Source organism: Schistocerca nitens, chromosome 2, assembly GCF_023898315.1.
Source record: "Schistocerca nitens isolate TAMUIC-IGC-003100 chromosome 2, iqSchNite1.1, whole genome shotgun sequence".
Taxonomy (NCBI): Eukaryota; Metazoa; Arthropoda; class Insecta; order Orthoptera; family Acrididae; genus Schistocerca; species Schistocerca nitens.
In genome coordinates this window covers 705,279,515-705,298,597 of record NC_064615.1, presented here as the reverse complement: position 1 = coordinate 705,298,597, position 19,083 = coordinate 705,279,515, and the positions used below count along the sequence as shown (strand labels likewise).

General features: G+C 39.3%; 1 protein-coding gene across 1 annotated transcript in view; it reads left to right on the top strand.

The window, feature by feature from the left end:
• The first annotated feature begins 1,932 nt into the window (after nucleotides 1-1,932).
• LOC126236868 (uncharacterized) overlaps nucleotides 1,933-19,083 on the top strand; it is a 33,312-nt gene continuing 16,161 nt past the window's right edge. Inside the window, exon 1 of the mRNA XM_049946488.1 lies at nucleotides 1,933-2,037. The gene's annotated coding sequence lies outside the window, so the exon portion shown is untranslated. The remainder of the gene's footprint in view (nucleotides 2,038-19,083) is intronic.

Here is a 19,083-nt window from a genome sequence, read left to right as displayed (position 1 = left end):
CAGAGAGGATTTCCTCCGATCCATAGCGACACACATCACTGGTGCCGACATGAGCGACCACCTGCAGATGGATGCACCCTGTACCCTTCATGGCATCGGGAAGGACCCTTTCCACATCTGGAATGACTCCCCCCGGTATGCACACGGAGTGCACATTGGTTTTCTTCCTCTCTCTTGCTGCCCTATCCCTAAGGGACCCCATTACGCGCCTGACGTTGGAGCTCCCAACTACCAACAAGCCCACCCTCTGCGACTGCCCGGATCTTGCACACTAAGGAGCAACCTCTGGAGCAGGACAAGCAGCCATGTCCGGCTGAAGATCAGTATCAGCCGGAGACGGAGCCTGAAACCGGTTCGTCAGACAAACTGGAGAGGCCTTCTGTTCAGCCCTCCATAATGTCTTTCGACCCCTGCCACACTTCGAGACGACCTCCCACTCTACCACGGGTGAGGGGTCAGCCTCAATGTGGGCAGTATCCCGGGCAACCACAGCCATAGTCTGATCGGGGGATGCGTGGGACGAGCTGGCCGTCCCTGACAAACCCCCGTCCGGACCCCCACAATGATGCCCATTGGCAACAGCCTCAAGCTGTGTGACCGAAGCCAACACTGCCTGAAGCTGGGAGCGAAGGGATGCCAACTCAGCCCACATCCAAACACAGCAGTCGCAGTTGCTATCCATGCTATTTAAAATACAAGATTGCCTAGTAAATGCAGTAATGCTGCTACTTGCGCACTGCTGACACACTGCTCGGCGGCAGAAGGAGACTACGCGATTTTACACTATTCAGGTACTAAAACGCGATGCTACAGCTCTCAAATACTATAATACGCCAGAAATTTATGAATTAAACAATGCAAGTACCCAAAAACACGCAAAGAAATTAAGAATTAAACTTTGTAACAAATAAGTGAGCTAAGAGTATACCACTTGCTGCTGGCAGCTGCTTATCCAACGGCGGCAGGTAGCACACTGGCTGAACATCCTCAGCGTATTCCATATTTAGCGCCTTTAGCCTTTTTCTTTATGCCCATCGATTATAACTGCTTTCATCTTCTGTTTTAGATTTAAATGTACCATTGTAATCTTAGCGTAAACATAAGTGCATTACGTTTATGATAAATGTTTATGCAAAAATCGAAGAGTAATTAAAAGGCGTACTCTTGGAGATACAGATCGCAACATTTTTGTTTACTGGTTTCAAATATTGTATTTTACAACAGACAAGAGATTTTAGAAAATTGCACATCATATTCTCATAAAGATTTTCATCTGGGCGAAGTCCTTTGATTTTAACTCATTCAGTACTGTTTCTTGATAAATATGTACACATCTACATCGATTTCTTCGCCCAAACATTTTTCTTTCATAACTTTTTGATTTTCGCCACGATTTATCATCAATAAATAATGCAGCAACGATGGTGGCTGCTCTGGTTTTTAGCACGACAATGTAAACATCCATTTGCCCATCACACGATGTGTCTCTAGTGGAACCACTTCCGCAAGTACTTGCAGCAGGTTGCAGAAATTAACTTGTCCAAGAGATTTGCGGAGGTAAATGTGCACAAGTTTTTGATCAAAGCAAAAACCTAAGCAAGTGTCTTTAGAAGTTAATTGCTTGTGGACACGCACTTTCACTGTTTTATTGGTCACCAATGCAGTTTATGGGAAATATTGATTGTAGTCTCAAAACATCATCAGCGTATTCCATATTTAGCGCCTTTAGCCTTTTTCTATATGCCCATCGATTATAACTGCTTTCATCTTCTGTTTTAGATTTAAATGTACCATTGTTTATCCAGTCGGTTGCACATGTACACTTTAATTCTCGTTTCTATAGTTGCTTATGTCTTGGTAAAAAATTTCCTTAATGTGTTGTCGTAAGACCGTCACCCAGCAAGCTAGACGGTGGGGGGAACCGCGAGGGATGGAGATAAGAGGAGGAAAACTCAAGGTTCAACGTGAGCAGCAGGCGTGCCACCATCACAGCTGTCACCACACGTTCTGTTGAAGGCCGCTGTGGAAGACGCACAGGTAAGCTTTCGCTAACGACGTACTCTTGTGATGTTGCTAGGAGTGTCAAGCATTCGTATTACGTATTGCTTTTAACGTGGGCATTACACACTGAATCCTTCCCAAAGAATACGCTTGTCGCATCTTGTTAATGGCTTATGGTTTAAATCAGGGACGACTTTAACCATACGGGCGAACTAAACAGCAGCCTAGAGCATGGAAATTTAGTAGACAGCTAAATTTCAGGCTGAAATCCAAAATTTACAAATAACCGTTTTCTCTGAGCGCTTACATTGCCAGTGCTTTTATATTTAGATCAGTACTTAATAAAATCATTACTGTTATGGTCTTCAAGCAGCAGCGATATTGTATTCCCATAAGCTTAAGTTTCCTATAGGCCAACGAAAACTACAAGGTACGTTTTAGAGCTGGTATGCACTAATTAAAAGTAGGTCGCGTAGATTATCTATTCAGTTTCAACAACTGATACCGGTACTTAGTTCTGATAAGCTTACCTAGGTAGTCTGAAAACCATTGTGAAGTGCACGGCAGGGGGCATTGTCCCACATATTAGGGATTCTTCCCGTTCCAGGCACGTATGGAGCGCGGATAGTATGACTCCCTAAATGACGCCGTGCGCACTTAATTGGTCTAGTATTGTCTTGGTGGTCCCTGCCGGAGCGACCATAGAGGGGGGGGGGGATGTAGGCGAATTAGGAATTGTGTGATTATTGTCAGCGCCGGCGTCGGCGAATGAGTGGTTAATGCGTCGTCGTCTTCTATGCATATTCATACGCTCAAATGCACCTGAGGTCGGTGAATTTTAACTCCTTCTCATGGTGTGTGACGTGAAAATACAGCTTTTAAAAGAATTTTGTAATATCTCTGGGTATCCTAAGATTGCTGCTGGTGGCGTGGAAGTAAAATTTGACGGGAATGGGGCCGCTAAACTTTCACGCGGTACCAGACAGCCAACCAATAACATTATAATCGTTTGCTGCCTTACCTTCATTCTGACATTTAGTTAATTTGCAATTGTTCAGCTGTTCTTGTTTTTCATAATTGAATCTCGTGAAATTAACCAACTTCTGGTGCGTTGTAGTTGTTATATTGCATGTCTTAACAAAGTGAGACTGCATTCTGAAATTTTTTTGTGATAAAATGCAGCACAATACTTGGAGTCGGAAATAGTGATGCTGATGTGTGTCTACTGACGGATGATTCGTTTCTGTACCTTACCGTCAGGACGTTTCTAAACACAGCTCGCAATGGAAAATATGTAGTATTTCACGTCCTGTCGACATCGAGGTCATTATTGCTCAGGCTGTTCACTTACAGTACGGTGAAGGAAATCGTTCGCGACCTTGTTTGAGGAACCATACCATCATTCGCCTCAAGTGATTTAAGGAACCAAAGGAAAACATAAATCAGGATGACTGGACGAGGATTTTAACTTCATTCATCGCTCGAGAATTAGATTCCTCCGTGTCAACCACTGTGCCACCTGATGTAGAGGTGCTTAATGTTTCCTTTGCTTGTATTGTACCGGTACCTCAAGCAACAGGCCGCAAAATACAACATATCATGATTCGTGTATTTGTATAGCTTAGTCTTGTCACGCCATGCTGTACTGCCTTTGCTGTGATTGAGGCAACAACTTTCTTTCCATGACTACCTATAATTTACCGAACATCTCTGCTTCGGCTTCGGTTCGAGTAAAGAACGTATACATCTTCTCACATATCATACTTGACAAATTAGGAGAAATTTCGGAACTCGCACACGCTTACAATTCGTGCTATTCTGAATAATTATAATAATGCATATTATTTGTTACGAAACGTACAGCCACTTGAAAAACACTGATCGTGCGTGTTTCATTCTACAGTCGGCAAGTTTCTGATTCCGACTAAATTCTGAAAGCTACTTTTCAATTACTGTAGTTAAAAATTGTTTCTAGACTCATTTTTGCACGCCATGGGTCCATTAGGAAATATTTTCAAGCTCATTACTGCATGCATGACGACAAATGGCACTTTTGGTTGCTGAATTTAGGACGAATTCCGGGTGTACAAACAAATTAGGGAATAGGGTACTGTCGATTGCCTAGAATTCATGTGAAATTACGGTACTGATTGCGCATTGTTTGCTATTTTTGTCAGTGGCATAGAGGGAAGCCCGAAAATGAAAAATATTGATGTATTTAGTGGAAAAGCTTTGGGAAGCCGGAAAAAGTGAAACGAAGCGTTTGAGATTTGGTGTTACAGAAATATAAATATATTCGCAACATCACCTGTGCGAGGGAATGACTCGAACGCAGATTTTGCGCTTTGCACACTTAACCACGACGCACGACAGCATTCAGAATTCCATAAGTCGTCGTTCCTGCATCACAACTGGTTCTCGTACACACATTATGTAATTTCCGTACAGGAGAGGACGTTTCAATTGAAAATCGCTGTCCGGTTTCGGCGGATAAAAACGATACTCTAGTGCCTGTGTTGTTAAGAACGAGCAATGTTTCTTCGGAGATGTATGCTTGTCCGAAGGGACATTGCATCGCTCTCCTAACAACGCGGGCACTGTCACATCGTATTTATCTGACGATTCCAGGCAGCGGCATTCAATTAAAATGTCCTCCCATGTCCGGGAATTACATACCGTAACTTGGGGTGAATTGGTACAGAAAGTGAAATTTTTACTGAAAATTAATATCAAAATATTGTACTATAACTTTGAAATTTTAAATACAGCATCTCTAGTCCTTCCTACAGCAATGTGTTACATGAATGAAAATGCTGTACCATAACCCTGCTTCAAATTTTGATCTGAATTGTGTTCAAAATCACCCCAAGACTAGGGGTGATTTTGAACACTGCATATTTTGAACTGTAGTTGCATTTGAAACATGTGGGGAGGTGGATTGGAACATGTGAAACACATCTAACAAGGATTTTACCAAGAAAAATGCATTTATACTAACTCAACTGTGTATTAATTATTGCCAATTAATATTTTTTATATTAGCGACCAGCTTTATCAACCATTAAATCTCTGAGCTTACAAATGCTTATCTAAGGCAATTATTTTACCCCAGATATTATAGTTTCCTGCTCCAAAACTTTGGGATCATCAGCTTCCTTCTCCTTGCTGTCCTCTCCAATATTGTCTGAAATCTTTCAAGTGTTCCACAAAGGCTTCAGACCATACCTGCATTGGGTCACCTGTTTCATTTTCCAAACTACTAACAGGTAAGAGAGAGAGAACTTTTCCTGGATTGAAAGGTATGATACCAGAAGCACGAAATCCAGCAATAACATCGTCTCGAATTTTCTCACCCATGTAGTGAAATGTCGCCTTCAATGTCTTAGGGAAGTCGCTTTTTGGAAGCACACCCCTATTGCCTTTTTTCCAATCAGTCATAGTGTTGTGTCGGCAGACTTGCCAACACTACGCACACTAATTGAAAGAGGCGGCCAAGATGCACGCGCTAACTCACGAAGGATGGAGTGAGGTCTGAAACAGGAGACTTAATGAATGCTATAAAGAAAAGTACGTATCTTCTGGACTACTTAACTTTTAATCCTTCCTTTGTATACATCGTTCTTGATGAGACATCTGGAGATTGTGGCGATACAAGTGCGACTATTTAGATACAAGCTATCTAAGGCTAATGGCGCCTTGCTAGGTCGTAGACATGAACTTAGCTGAAGGCTATTCTACTGTCTCTCGGCAAATGAGAGCAAAGGCTTCGTCCGTATAGTCGCTAGCAACGTCGTCGTACAACTGGGGCGAGTTCTCGTCCGTCGCTCGAGACCTGCCATGTGGTGGCGCTCGGTCTGCGATCACACAGTGGCGACACGCGGGTCCGACATGTACTAATGGACCGCGGCCGATTTAAGCTACCACCTAGCAAGTGTGGTGTCTGGCAGTGACACCACACATAGCTTTTCGCCAAGCTATCTTCATTGGGCAAAAGAATGCCACATCTAGAGGCTGGCAGATGTGTGTTGCATTTGGCGGGAGCAACACAAACTTAATATTCTCCTTCTCACATTGGGAGACTACAAACAAGGAAATGTGGCTTGAGAGATTGTCTCCTATCAGAACTTTGACCCCCTCAAGCCTTCTAAGATATGGCAAAGCTATTGTCTGAAACCAATCTTCAAATATACTGAGGTCAAACCATCCACTTTGGTTTCTGTTGTAGGTTGTACCATTCACTCCACCTCCTGTCCAGGCTGGATACAGATGAGTGGCCTTGTAAACTACATAAGGTGGCAAAAGATGTCCATCTCCTGCAGCAGCTATCATTACAGATGTGCTTGCTTTGGATGAGTCTATGATTCTATGAGGATGTTTACATCCCCTCTTGACCAACACTCTGATAGCACCAGGATCATCGGAGAAGTTAGTCTCATCGTAGTTGACTATGTGGCTAGGTGGAACACCTCTCACAGTCTCCTCCAAATTTTCTAAATAGCTTGCTATGAGTTCTCTGTTCACTTGAGCTCTAGCTCTCTTTACACTCAAACGGACAGTAAGATTGTGGTGACGTGAAAGCAGATTTTTCACCCACTCATATCCAGGACTGTTGTCTTCAAACCTCTTTTCCACTCTTCCCCTTCGGTCCAAGTAGCTCTTTACAATATCCCTTATCTCACTTGTTGTTAATGGCTGACCCCATTCTGCACATTTAAATAATCCACTGACTAATGTCTTCTCTTCTTCTAAGCTCAAAACAGTTTGTCCACCTATTTTCAAAGGATTTTTGTTATTTAATTTCTTTGAAAGTGTACTAAGTGGAATACCATATTTTTTGGATGCATTCCTGAGTGATAATTTACATGCCTTGACGTCACTGACAGCTTTCTGCAGGCTTGTCCCGCTGTATTTTTGATAGCCAGCTGGCCCAATCTTCTTTTTGCATACCCGTGGCATGTTCCAATTCACCCTGAAAAAATATGATTTTCTACATTTATGCCTGCAGCTAATGAATAACATAACCAAACCTAACCTAAGTTTTCAAACATCATCACTGATAGTTGTCCTCCACATTTCAATCTCAGAGAACTGTATTATTATTACCAGAGTAGCTGTGCAACAGTTTGTTTACAGAGTTTTAGAAAAAAGGTAAAGTTTACACTTAAATACATTATTTTTTTAAAAATCACATACCTCTTTGACACATACAATTTTTATATCACTGGAACAACTAATATCTGTGGTAACTCTAGAGGGTGGTTTCCATTAGTTACACCAAAGTATCACTCCACAGCAAAGATGATTTGTTGAAATGGATGCCGTGTTCCATTCCACCCCAGTAGTTCCAAATCACCCCAAGTGACGGTAATTTGTGTAAGAGTACCGGGTTTGATGCAGGAACGACGACATACGGAAGATTGGATCTGGCCGTGCATGGATACGTAGCCAAAGCGACGGCTTCCATGAAGTGGGAAATCCCGCTTAGAGTCCCACACCAGCACAAATTTTCAATCAGGTCATTCCCCTATATAGCTGATGGTTGTTAGTATTCGCAACTGTGAACACATTTCATGTTTTTCATAACGACTGTACTCACTGCAGTGCCTGTTCCTTGGGATGCATGTCTGAAGGAATTTTGCATCTTTGAGAACAGGCAGCATTCTGGAACCTGCAGCTGTACATACTCTTGATGAACTGAAATAGCTTCTGACGTGGGCTGTAATTGGGCACTAAAATGAATTCAATGGTGACAATAGAAAATGCGTGCCAGATGGGGTCTCCAACCTGGATTTTCCACTTTCCGAGAGCGCTCACATTAGCTGCTTCGAGTATCCAAGCACATTTACTGCCCTATTCAGATTCTCAACTTGTCGCACACTACGTACGTAGTGCCCCCTGTCAGCCTTGGGTAAAGTGGGAAATACACGTTTGAGTCCCGTTCTGCCATGAATTTTCACTTGTCGCCACTGGTTCATTTCAATGCCCAACTGCAGTCTATGTCAGAATTTTTCGATTCATTATAGAAATACGCTGAAATTTAAGTGGACTGGTAACACAAGAAATAAGGGAATGTTCTCCAGAATCTGCAAGGACAGCAAATTTAGAAGGCAGTAGGCCTACCTTAATGGTAGCTAGGACATGAGATCGGATGTTAATACATGTTTAAAAGAATGCTAATATCCACACTTTTCTTTCTGTTCCTCGGTTCCCTGCTTTTAAGTGTATAGGTTAACAGTACACTTTTCCCACTATACAAAACCAAAATTTGCATGTTAATTCCATGTTTCCGATATGATATACTGCAGCTGATTACGTGATAAGCCCTTCAGAGTGGTTGCAGAGTATAAATGTAGATGTAGATTTAGTCATCCACAAGGGAGGAGGAGGGCAAGAGGGGTCAACTGGGTCAACTGCTACCTTCCTCCCTTTCTGGGAATCAGGATTACGGACATTTTATTTATACTTTCAAACTAAAGTATCAGGACACTACTATGTAATTTGGAACTGATACCGAGATACCAACCCGCCAGCATAAAGAGAGGCTGAGAATATAGTGATGTTAGTTGAGCTCAGGGAATTCGAAGGTGAACTAACCATTGAGTAACAAATCCATTAGGCACATGTCATCCCTTCTAAATCTGTCCAAGTCGACTCTTGGTGATGTGATTGTGAAGTGAAGACATAAAGCAACAATGACAGCTAAGTCAAGACAATGCAGGCCTCATTTACTAACGGACGGGAAGCACTGTGGAGGATGGCTGTAAAAAAATTGCATGAAATCAGTGGAAGGGATCACAGGTGAGTTCAAGGGGGCTACCAGCAGTTCAGCTTGCATAGTGACTGTGCGTAAAGACTTAAAAAGAATGGGGTACAACTGTCAAACAGCTCCTCATAACTCACATATTTCTGTAGTCAATGCTAAGTGATACTTGCAATGGACAGAGGATGAATGGAAACAAATGATTCGGAGTGATGAACAAAGCTATATCCCATGGTATTCCAATGGAAGTATTTGGATTTGGTGAATATTTCGAAAATGTTAGTTGTTGGATTTGGCGAATGTTTCGAAACTGCTAGTTGCCATCATATGTAGTGCCAACAGTAAAGCTTGGAGGAAGCATGGGAATGTTTTCGTGATGATGGTGTGGTCCCATTATTATACCTTCAAAAATGCTAACTGTGAAGGGATATCTACACATTTTTTAGCATTGTGTAGTACACACAGTGGAGACACTTCAGAGACCATGACTGTTTGTATCAACATGACAATGCACCCCGTCATAAAGCACTACCTGTGAGGTGATGGTTTAGGAACAATAACATTACTGAAATGATCTGGTCTGCCCAGAGTCCTGACCTGAACCCAATGGCACACCTTTGAGATGAGTTAGAACCTCATTTTCGCTCCATACCCCAGCACCAGACATCACTATCTATTCTGGTTTCAGCTCTTAAGAAACAATGGGCTGCCATTCCTCATTTTATCCTAACTAGAAAGTGCTGGTCATATACCCCAGGCTCCTGGGCATCCCTCCTCCCCCTCTCCCCCCAACCCCACATAACATACCTCAGATATGTTTTACAGACACCCATGATTCATGTATCAATTTCACTGTATTTACAGGGTAACAATTATTGAACTATAGGAAAAAAATCTAAATTAGTTACAAACTACAGCTTGCACAAATTTTATTCAACATGTAAACATCACTGCAGATATTAAGATTTATGTTACTACTTGTTTGATATGCCTGCCATCATTGGTAATGATATGCCACAGACGAATAGCGAAATTCTGCATGACCCGCTGAAGTTTTGGAACATCAATGCTGTCGATCTCCTGAATGGCTGTTTTCAGCACAGAAATGGTTTTGGCATTATTGCTGTATACCATTTCTTTAATATAGCCCAACAAAAAGGAGTCACATGTGTTCAGATCCAGAGAATATGGTAATCAAGACCCATGCCAATGTCCTCTGGGTACCATAGAGTCAGAATATGGTCCATAAAGTGCTCCTCCAGAACATCAAACACTCTCCTGCTTCGATTAGGTCGAGGTCCATCTTGCATGAACCACATCTTGTCGAAATCAGGGTCACTTTGGATAATGGGGATGAAATCGTCTTCCAAAACCTTCACTTAGCATTTCATAGTCACTGTGGCATCAAGGAATACCACACTGATTATTCCATGACTGGACATTGCACGTCACACCATAACCCATTTGGGGTGAAGAGAATTCTTGATCATGAAATGCAGAGTCTCAGTCCCCTAAATGTACCAGTTTTGCTTATTGATGAGCTCATCCAAATGAAAGCAGGCTTCGTAGCTAAACCAAACCATGCATGTGCATACTAATTCCCATCATGCTCCACAGTCAACCACACAGTTTGAATGTCCTAATGCAAACTGTTCAGAACTTGTGACAATTTCCTTTCATATAGTTCAATAATTGTCACTCTGTACAGAGGCATATATATGAACCATCAAGGATTTCCTGTGTGTAGTGTAGTGTAGTGTAGTGTAGTATAGGCCTATGGTATTGTATACATTTAGCATCTAGATCATGAAGTGATTGTTATAGGATTTCATAGACATTTCATCTAAAATTAAACTGACAGTAACTTCTGCACTTAACAGTCTGTGGATATTACAGTCCAAAAATGAACAATGATGTTCAGGATTAACAATGAATGCTACACAAGTATTAGTTAATAGTCCTATGCACATACAAAGTTAATAGAGAAGACATAATTTATGCAATATGTGGAATATGTACAGAGTGAAATTTTAGTATATTCCATAGTTCATTGTAAATCATTACCATAGACCTACATCATCCCATATTATCATTTTCAATCATACACAAATATTGCCACATGTTTTATTAGTGATAACAGTATCAGGTCCATTGCAGTTATCTGTATAATCTCTTAAATTATTTTTTGGTGTCTGATGGAATCTCTCAACAACAAAAGAAGAGTTGTGATGAGGTGAAAAACTTTCTATCTCACCAATTCACACATTCAAAGATTATTAAGCTATAATAACACTGATCACACTAATACTTCCACACTCTTTCACAATGTTTTATATCCTGAAGCAGAGACCATAACAATGAGTTCCCTCATTGACTGTAACTTAAGGATAACCAATTTGTAAGAATGTTAGTTCTCTATCTGTCATTTGGTGTTTTTCTCATCCTAATCTCCTTCTCCTTTATAAGTTGATGAATATATTGAAACTGTCTCTATGTGTTTATGATTCTGATCCATTAATAAATCTGCTAGTACTTTGATTACGTAATCTGAAATTAGAAACTGAAGACTGTAACTTCTTTCGACAGCTGATAAAAGTACTTCATCAATTTTGTAGCAAAATCCTACCAATTTTGAAACAACTTGTTTATTTTACCAGTTTTAACTGTTCAATATTTCATTTTTCTTCAGAAAATTTACTTCTTCTTCCACAGCTTTTCTTCAGTTTTCAGAGTTTTTGAACTACCTCACTCCTGTATAATTCCTTGTTGCCTTATGTTGAAGCACCATTTTTGGTTTATGTGCTGAATGATCACTGCAATGTAATGACTTCTTCAAGCTTTATCACTCACATAATTTGTAGGTTCCTTTGCCTTCATTCCTTACTATTACATTGATCTCACACTGTTCTTTAGTGCCACTCAAGTGGTTATTAAAACAGGTATTGGACACACATAGGTTGATGAAATCCTATTGACTAATATGTTCAAAACTAATAATTTCATAGCCATTATCTGCAAACTCATTTTTTTCTTCTGTGTCTGATGTATCAACAGCCCTTCCAGAAAAATGATTCAGTGGCTTATGTAATTGTTTGGGTTAAAATTTTATTTGTCTCCATATATGGCATTTATTTTCGTGATCAAAATTTCCTTTTACATCTACATCTATATTCCGCAAATGACTGTGAGGTGCACAGCAGTGGGTACGTCCCACTGTACAAGTTATTAGGGTTTCTTCCCATTCCATTCTTGTATTGAGCATGGGAATAATGATTGTTTGAATTCCTCCATGCATGCAGTATTTATTCTAATCTTACCCTCATGATCCCTATGTGAGCAACATGTAGGAGATTGTAGTATATTCCTAGAGTCATCATTTAAAGCCAGTTCATGAAACTATGTTAATAGTCTTTCTCGGGTACTTTACGTCTACCTTCAAGAGTTTCCCAGTTCAATTCCTTCAGTATCTCTGTGACTCTCTTCCATGTGTTAAACAAACCTGTGACCATTCATGCTGCCCTTCTCTGTATACGTTCAATATTTGCTGTTAGTCCTATTTGGAATGGGTCCAAAACAATTGAGCAATATTCTAGAACCAGTTACAAGAGTGATTTGTAAGCAGTCTCCTTTGTAGTCTGATTGCATTTCCTCAGTATTCTATCAATAAACCAAAGTCTACTAGCAGCTTAACCCATGACTGGACTGTGTGAGCATTCCATTTCATATCCCTACAAAGAGTTACACCCAGATATTTGCAATAGTTGGCCGATTCCAGCATTGCCTCATTGACATTATAGTCATAGAAACACTTCATTTTTTCATTTTGTGAAGTGCACAGTTTTACATTTCTTAACATTTAAAGCAATTTGCTAATCTTTGCACCACTTTGAAGTATTATCAAGATCTGACTGAATATTTATGCAGCTTCTTTCAGATTGTACTTCATTACAGATAACTGCATCATCTGCAAAAATTTGAGGTTACTTTTCATATTGTCTGCAAGGTCATTAATATACAACATGAACAGCAAGGGTCCCAACACACTCCATCCAAGATAACATGCTGCATCCCCCCTACCAAAAAGTCCTCAATCCAGTCACAAATTTCACATGATGCCCCATACAATCATACTTTTGACAATAAGCAAAGGTGTGGTACTGAATCAAATGTTTTTCAGAAATCAAGAAATACTGCATCTATCTGACTGCCTTGATCCAAAGCTTTCAGTATGTTATGTGAGAAAAGTGTGAGTTGGCTTTTACGTGTTCAATGTTTTGGGAATCTGTGCTGGTTGGCATTGAGAAGGTAATTCTGTTCAAGACGTATCATTACATTTTCCTGCTTCTTTGTAGTATGCCATCAGTTTCATCAACAATACAGGCCTTCGCTTGATGAACAGCTTTCACAGATAAATGATCAAGCTCATTTTCATCATTGGACAGTAACATCACTTCCAGCTTTATCCTTAAACAATACCCACACTTAACCATCATTTTCAACTATTTTCTTGTTTCCATTTTGCCCAAATTTCTAGGCAGAAAATAAGTTGTGAACTCCAACTGGAATAAATCAAATATCTTCAAAATATTAGACTGTCTATCTCTTTCTCTTAAATATCACATCAATTTTATCCATGCCAAATACTTCAATTGCATTGATTGTAACATGATGTTATGCACTACTATCAATGTATTTTTCATCACAGTCTAGTTTATATCTAAAAACAAATTATAGTTATCATTAAAAACTTTCCTTTCACTTTTGTACATCTTTGTGTTTTTATCGTTTCTTGAACTTTCTGTACACTTTTCACAAACTAACAGCATTGCACAACAATTTGTTTTATTAAGACTAGGAATCTCATTTGACCAATGACTTACTCCCTTACATTCATAGCAAATCAACAAGTTTGACAATTGTTTGATAGATTACCTAGTTAGCCATATTAAAGGCAATTCCTATTTTTGTTCTTCTTAAAATTTAAAATTTTTGGTAGACCATCCTGAGCCATAGCTTAATTGTGCCTTTGTAGCTGTTCAGTCTGAGTACATAAAATGTTAATTTTTGACACCATTGCTGGAGCTCCAACAGTAGCATCAAGATCTATTGTTCACATTTTAAACATTGTTTCCGTAATTTATTGCATGTTTTATCATCATGGGTAAGTTGTGACATGTATCATAAACACATTTAACTTTTTGGGCTAAAATTGCAATAATTGTGCAGAAAGGTCACCACATCAATTGGCTTCTTTAACAAAGAAAGCTTCATATGTATTTAACTGAATTTCTATAAATGATCTTGCATGCCACCAGATGTTTTCCATGTGATGGTATGAAACAGATGTTGAAGTAGACCAATGTTTTCCACTGAGTGAGCATGACAGATTTTTTACTGTTTCTCCTAAATAATTTTAGTAATATATGTTCACTGTTAATATAGCCTTCCACGTCATTAACAGACAACAGGAACAGAACGGGTTCCCAGGGGCAAGTCTGATTCATTTGTTCATGCATTCACTTACACATTCACCATGTTCTGTATATCAAATAAAGAATGAGAATCTTCTGTGATGTTTATTGGTTAAAGGCAGTGGCTTAGCGTGACTGGAAAGGTTGGGGAGACTCTGCAGTTATTATAGGGAGACAAAATAGTACACTAAACAATAATTTAAACAATGAAACAAATCTCATCAAATATAACAACAACTACTACTACTACTACTACTACTACTACTACTACTACCACCACCACTACTACTACTACTATTACTACTACTACTACTACCACCACCACCGCCACAAATCATAATAATAGTAATAATAATAATAATAATAATAACTAACTTGTTCAAGAAACGATGACAAATTTGTAGAACTCCAGCAGCAAGAGAAGAAGCACTTACATTTTCTAGTACACAAGTCCAATGCGCCTGTCTTTTCTTTCCACGAATAAGTCTATAACTCGATCTACAAAGATCTGATCACTGAATAGCTCTCCAAGTAGTGACTTTTCTATTGCTAACGTGCTCAAACACGACAGCTGGATGTTGGACATTGAATTCCTTAAATAATTCTTCACGCGTTTAAGAGTACTCATGCTTCGTTCACTGCTTGCTGTAGTTGTGGGTAGAGTCAAAACCAAAATCAAGAACTTCGTTGTTTCTTCATAATCGGAATCTAAATCATTGTTGACAAAGAGGATTCTTGGAGATAAGTGTTTTTTCTCATCAGCGTATATGTTACACATTTCATTTTCAACTTGTTCTTGTTTGAAAAAAGGGTACTGTTCTAATAATTGAAGCAGTTTCAACTTTGGAAATTCTTTTTGATAGTTCGGGAAACACTTTTCGTTCAAAAGTTCAACAAACTGAATTTGGGGAAAGTATTGAAGCTTTCTTTCCATCTGAACAATTTGCAGATCCAGTATCTCGTAAGTTAGTGACCTGAGAGATGTCTTTTGACTGTCACAGAATGATAAGTTGCCATTCAAACACAAGCTGCATTTAATGTATTCATCAATGAATGTTTCCGTTCTTAATTGTCTTAAGTTTCTCAAAACAGTTCTTATTTCGTCGTGGCAAGCAGTTATACTGACAAATTTTGACTGAATAACATTAAAGAGATGATGAACATAAACAAAGCATCCTCTGTAGAAGCAAAGCAAGTAGACAAACGTAGGATCATCTATCCGTCGTTTCATTCCCAAAGCACAGCTCAAAGATTCTGGGTCCCACTAAGAGTCTGTATCATCAAATATATAATTTTAAAAAAAAAACTAGATAGTCTTGAGAAATGACTAGATGTTGAAACTGCCCTGGAACGAAAGTTCCAGCGAGTGTTGCTTGCATGTGGCAGTTTAAATCCTGTCTCAGTTGATGTTTTGCTGAAAAACGAATGGAATGCAGTAAGATCGCCGGCCTGTGGTATGATTTGGAGGCATGTAATAGTACCACATTCAGTTGGTGTATGTAACAATGAAGAGACTGCGCATAGGGACAGAACTGCTTCACCAATTGTTGCAGTCCTCTTTCTCTGCCCGCCATTACTGAAGCGCCATCATATGGTTGACTAACCACTTTTCTTTCCACATTCCATTCTTTCAATACTGCATGAACAATGTTTGACAAACCTTCTTCAGTTTTATCTCCAGAAACATCGTAAAATCCAACGAATCTTTCCTCAATTTTGTCTGCAATACAGTACCTGAATATTATACTCATTTGACTCTTACATGATACATCTAATGTTTCATCAGCCTGAATCGAAATGAAATTGCAGTTCTGAATTTCAGATTTTATTTTCTCATTAACTGCCAGAGTTATCATTTCTATTACATCATTCGTATATCTGGAGACGTTCCTTTAAAGGTTGAGGATGATGACAGATGGTCTCGGATTAACTGCTCTCGTTGAGCCAGTAAATCCAACAATTCCAGATAGTTACCTTTGTTGCTGAAAGATTCGTCTTCTCGATGGCCACGAAAGGCTAGTTCTTGTTTACAAAGAAATGCAATTGCCTGAATAAGACGAGCCAATACTCTCCTGCTGTATGCAACTTGCTCGTTGTATTTTATTGCTGTCAGATCAGTGGCTCCAGAAATGGCGTGCTCAATTCTACTTTTGAAATGATTCTTTGTTCTGCAGGTGACGTTTTGATGTCTGATGTTTTTGTGCTTTCCTGTCAAAGTTCTTTATTGTACAAATGCCCTCATTGCATCATTCCTTTTCACCACCAAACAAAAGACATATATAACAATATAATCTGTTATTAACTGCATTCGCAGTCAGCCAAGCATACTTTTCGTACCAGGCTGTCTGAAAAGTGCGTTTTTGTTTGGCTTCATTTAAAACTACACCGAGTATAGGAGTAGGTCGTCTGTCCTTCAATTCGCACCTTTTTTCGTACGTTAATGTAGAAAAAGGCGTTTTTAATAAAAATTCTGTAAGGTATACAGTTGCTGGCTCACTCATGTTGGCGGCACAACGAAAATATGTACTAAAATCACACAAGAATGACTATGAACACAAACCGCGCGACTGTTCACTTCCGTGTTAAAAACCAGCATAGGAGCGACAGAGACTAGTCTCGATACCTGCTAGCAAGTGCAGCGCACCGGCCTTCGTGGAGAGAGGGGAGCCGAGACTGCCACTAACACTCAGGCGCACACAGCCAGGTAAGGGAAGGGAGGCAGAGACTGAGAGCAGTCGAGTCCCAAGCAGGCAGACACACCAATACTCAGGGTGCGACGGCGCGGGCTTCAAAGCTGATGTCTTCGCACATTTAGTGCTCTTAGTAGAAAGTTGTTTATATTTTTGTTGTGAATTACTATTGCATCTTTTTTAAGCACGAATACAGGGGAGACTAAGTCTCAGTCTCCCCTCACGCTATGCCACTGGTTAAAGGTATTCATTAATAAGACTTGCAAATCATAGAAACCTAACCTGTGTACCATATTGACAATAGACTATCACTATCATGCTTCATACTATCCACAGTTATGCCAATAAAACTTAATAAAGTAAATAATAAAGAAAGTTGTTACTTTTTTAAAGAAAGATGCTACATCCTCATCTGCGATATAGAGCTGTTCAGCTGTTATTAGTATCTTGATATCTACTTGATCACGGTGGCACATTTCAAAGAAACTATGCACCTAAATTCACAAATAATGACTCATGTTTCCAGTACATCACTACAGACCAGTGTGGCTTTGGCTGCCAGAGACAGAGGTCATGTGGTTATGAGTTGTATTCATGTGAATGCATGTGTGTACGTTTTATAATTCAGAAGAAGGCGTTTTGGCCAAAAGCTAACTTGTTTAGGAGTCTTTTTGTTGTGCCTAACTGCGATTCAGCATCTCCACTATATGGTGAGTAGCAGTCTATCCTTTTCATGACATTGACAGTGAAGTAGTATTATGTAAACTTGTTTTTGGGAACCACCCAATTGGCTGCCTTGGCTCATGGCTTTCATGATTTCATGCAGGATAAACATAACTTGAGTTTCCTATGATACATATCTTTCGAATCCATGCTGGCTGGTATTGTGTTGGTCATTCTGTTACGTTACGTTTGAACTCAGAATCTGTTCTAGGACTCTATAACAGATGAATGTCAACAGATGGATGAATGGTAGTTTTGTGGATCACTTTTTCAACCTCTGGAGCCTTGTTTAATTTTAGTGATTTTGCTGTTTCTCAGTGCCATTGACAATTATATTTATATCACTCATCATTACAATGGTGTGAGGTTTAAAGTGGGGCAGTACCTCTGTATCTTCTTTTGTAACTAAATATTTGAAAATTGAGGTCTTCATCTCTGATTTTGTTTTACTGCTCTCAATTTCAGTTCAAGTGTCATCTGTGAGTGTCTGGTCACTAACTTTGGTCCCACTGTCAGTCTTTACATATGAACAGAATTTTATTCGAGTTTTATCTAAGACATTTTGATAAGATTTTTGTTTGATGCCTATTGTGCAGAAGTTAGTGTTTCTTTAGAAGTTTCTCTACTGTGAATGTATACCATGAAAGATTATCCATCAGAAACTGTTCTGCTAGGTACATATCAGTCCAGTGGTTGCTCAACCATTTGTCTGAACTTGATCCATAGTTCTTTTATGTGGTACTGCTCAGAGGAAAAACGTTCTGAGTTCCTCTTGAAGATATAACATGGCTACCTGCTTTATGAACTCGCTGAAAATGTAAATCTTTCTTCTTGTTTTAGTTTCTCTTTATATTTGTGCAATCATTGCTGTTACAACTGTCACATGCCTTCCAATACCAGCTGAAATATAGAAAACCTCTAAACCCAGTTGTTTGTTGTCATTAGATCCAATATACTTCCATTACAAGAGGCCTTCTGAAGTATTTGTTCCTTGTAGTAATCAGAGAAAGCATTTAGTACTATTTTGCAGAATGTCTTGACATCCTTTCCACTTACAAAACTGTAATCATCCCAACTGATTTTTGTATGATTAAAGTCCTCTCCAATAATGATGGTATGATTTGGGGACATGTACAAGATTGGAGATTTCTCTAAAGTTTATGATTACATCTGAGGATGAGTTTGGTGGTCAGCAGAAGGACAAAATTATAAGTTTATCCTCACCCTCAAAACTGAATCTTATCCAAACAATCTAACAAGCAGCTTCTATCCCTGTCTCACAATGGATTTCAGTTTCTTGTACTATTGCAACAAACATTCCACTTCCATTTCCCATTGACCTATCCTTTTAATACACACTTAGATTTACCAAAAAATATCACTGCTGTCAAATTTAGGTTTTATACAAATTTCTTTTCTAACATTATACACAGATAAG